Source organism: Hyposmocoma kahamanoa, unplaced genomic scaffold, assembly GCF_003589595.1.
Source record: "Hyposmocoma kahamanoa isolate Upper Pololo Valley unplaced genomic scaffold, ASM358959v1 81, whole genome shotgun sequence".
NCBI classification, from domain to species: domain Eukaryota; kingdom Metazoa; phylum Arthropoda; class Insecta; order Lepidoptera; family Cosmopterigidae; genus Hyposmocoma; species Hyposmocoma kahamanoa.
Window position 1 is genome coordinate 5,480,849 of NW_020654080.1, and position 3,456 is coordinate 5,484,304.

Below are 3,456 nucleotides of genomic sequence, written 5' to 3' on the forward strand. Positions count from 1 at the left end.
TAGATATATTCTTTGGCAAGCAGTATGTTATCCGGCGCGGGATACTTCGGGATGCTTCGTGAACTTCCTTTTGAGCAATGCTGTCCTGTGAAGCGGGTAGCATACTATGCGCAGTGTTTTTCAATCTATTTTTGTAATATTATTTTTCTTCATTTTATTTTTGTACACTTTTTAATTTTTTTGGTTAATCAGCCTTACATAAAAGCATTTTGCTAATGTAAATATTGTAAGTTTTCAAGTGTATAAATATAAAGTATCTTCTTCTCTTTCTTCAAGTGCCTCTCAATTATTGAAGGTCAGTTTTCTATATCTTTCTTTGTCCAGAGCTAGACTGACTAGTTGTTCGACGGTCTTGATGTTACTTGACTTGATGTCCACTCCCTGATGTTACGAAGCTATGACAGTTTCCTTTTTCCAACCTTCAACTTCTCAGCTACTTTGCCCTTTCATTATGGTATTTAGTAGGTGATATCTGTCATGTCGCAGTACATGACCCAAATAGGCAATCTTCCGCTGCTTAACAGCTTGTACCAACTCCACCTTCTTTGCCATACGTTTAAGAACCATGTCATTCGTGACATTGTCCGTCAACTGATGCGGGGCATTCTGCGATAACACCACATTTCGAACGCTTCATGTTTCTTCCTGAGGTCTTGTTTTAACGTCTATGATACGCATTCATAAAGAACGACTGGCCAGATATAGCACTGTAAGATCCTAGTGCGGTGTTTAATAGATAGCTGCCGGCTGCTTAAAACTTTCCTCATTGTTTCAAAGGATGCCCGGGCAACTCCTATAGGCACACAGATCTCAGTATCAAAAGTTTGTGGAATTACATACATGTATTTGCCAAGTTTTATTGAAATCGGTTAACGGAAAGTGGGTGCAATCCAATAAACAATTCGTTTAGGGACCATCAATAATAATAACAATGAGTAAGCTTCCTTATAAAGTTGATATTCCAAAATTTGCATAATACAAATAAAAAACCGACCTCAAAAATTCGTGGAATTACATCTATTTTGCTAAGTTTTAGTGACATCGGAAACCGGATTGATCTCCTAGTTTGCTACCCTTAAAGGTGGAATATTTTCTTCAAATAAAAATCGGATCAACAATGAGATACCTATACTCTTTCCAACAAAAAAGGGATCATAAAAATCGGTTCTCAGTTATCGCGTAACATACATACAAAAAATAACACACATACATACAGCTGAATTGAGAACCTACTCTTTTTTTGAAGTCGCTTAAAAAGCTATATTAGTAGTTTCGATCTACGACATTTAAAATAAATATTGCAAGTGATAAATGTGCATTTATAAGATTATCCACTTTTCTCAGGGGAATCTGCCTTAATTAATTTACTTACCTAATGAATTAAAAATGAATATAAGTTTGCGTTTGCGATAATTAAAAAGAAATAATACATGTTTAACTTAATATAATACATATTTGAGCAGCACTAGAGCTCCTTTTTAAGAGTTCGTTCAAGGAAGTGCTGCCACCTTACCTATTTCTGCCGCCAAGCATTAATGTGATCATTACTAAATATATAAATACCAATACAAATACATACCAAATTCTGTAACTCGGCCCTTTTGGGCTTAGTGTCTATATTATATTCATCCATAAGCATATTCGAATGTAATTAAGTGAGTGAGTATTTTATAGTATTGTACCTGTGTTTTTATTATGTTTTTATATACCTTTTCTTTTTATAGCCTTTCCTTTCCATTCTTTTCCTTCAAAACTATCGAATAAACTTTTGTGGACCGAAGAATCCTATTTTATTGCCGTGATCCTGGTCACGGCACACTATTGGTTTACAACCTTTTCACTTTGCAACAGTAACGCTCACATTATTGCTTGGCGGCAGAAATAGGTAAGGTGGTAGACAGTACTTCCCTGGATCAACTCTTTCACATGGAGGTCTATTGCTATTAATTTATATGTTTGTGTTTTTTAAATACCCCCAACAATTGCCATATTCGATGACAGCAAAAAGTTCGTAATTGCATTCCTGATTTTTCAAATTGTCAACAAACAAAAGAAGAGTATTATATCCTTTTAGAAGAGTATTACACCCTTTGACCCGACACGTTTATTAACCCAGCTGATGAAGCTTCAAAAGGTGTAATGAAATTCAATAGAAAAAATGTGCTGAAGCACATTTTCGGTAAAATTAAATTCTGGCACGTTTCAACACGAAGATTTATTTTTGGCTGTTCGATGTACATGCTTCTGCTTCTTTACATATATATTTAATATTATAATTATAGCCCATCCTGTTCCTGTTTATTCAGATACCAATTTACTTTTATTTACTTTGTTCCTATGAATAAGTTTTCGAAGATATTAAAAAGGTGTTCTCTTTGTTGGAATTGTTTGTTATTCCTTCTTTATTGAAACAATTTCTTGACTTGCAAAATCCCTTTTGCCAATAAACAATCTGACTCGAAATTTGAATGTTTGTTTTGAAGTGTATTGTAGCAGCAAAGGATTTGAAACTTAAATTCTAAGTTTAATTGAAACTTGTAAGAAATTTAAATTTTGTAATGTGCTTTATATATTTATGCATTTTGCTCTTTCAGAAATTTCTGATCGTAACGTTATTTGATTTAAAGAAGGCCTTTGATTGGTAGTCCGCTAAAGCTCCTGAGCCCTGTGAAATACTTTCACGAAGATATGAAAGAGGTTTCTATCTCCTCGAACAGAAGCCGCGGTAACGTATTCGGTGTGAATTTCATATTTTGGCTAATGTTCCGAGCAATATGTTACAAAACGAAACTTTTATGAGATTCGGGAGATTCTTTTATGAGATCACAATCTTTACATATAACGGGGTTGTTTTAACATTTTAAATAAAGTAGGGTGCAGTGAGAGAAACACCGGGGCAAGAGGGATTTGAAACATTGACTCATAATGTGCAGAGCTTCTTAGCTATATAGTCTCTCAGTCGACAAAACAGACAAACATATTAGTTTAAACGATTTTAAAGAGATGTCGCTATCACACTTTAAAGTATATTCTATCGTGTAATATATTAGCACATTCTTTAGGTAACAATCCTTAGGTGTATCGTATATTTTTTGTAAAATCGTCATTTAGTAGTAAATACCTAAACCATTTGATCTTAGCAAAATAATTTTTCCCGCTTCTCCTCCGATGACTCGCCTTAACCCATCTGACTATGCTTTACTTGTGTTGTGTTTAAATGCAAATTCTTTCAATTTTATTTCACTTTATTTTCTTTTTATTTTATTTATTTGATTTAGCTATTGTTTCAAATTTCCTGCTAGACTCCGTCCAACCATTTATTTCACTTTTGACAGCTCGAATTCTAATCAATTAGTAATGTCCTAACGCGTTTTCGATTCGATTTTTTATAAAAATCGATTTTATTTATGAAGAAGTTTTAATCGTGAATGTGAACGGTTTCAAAAAAGAATATAT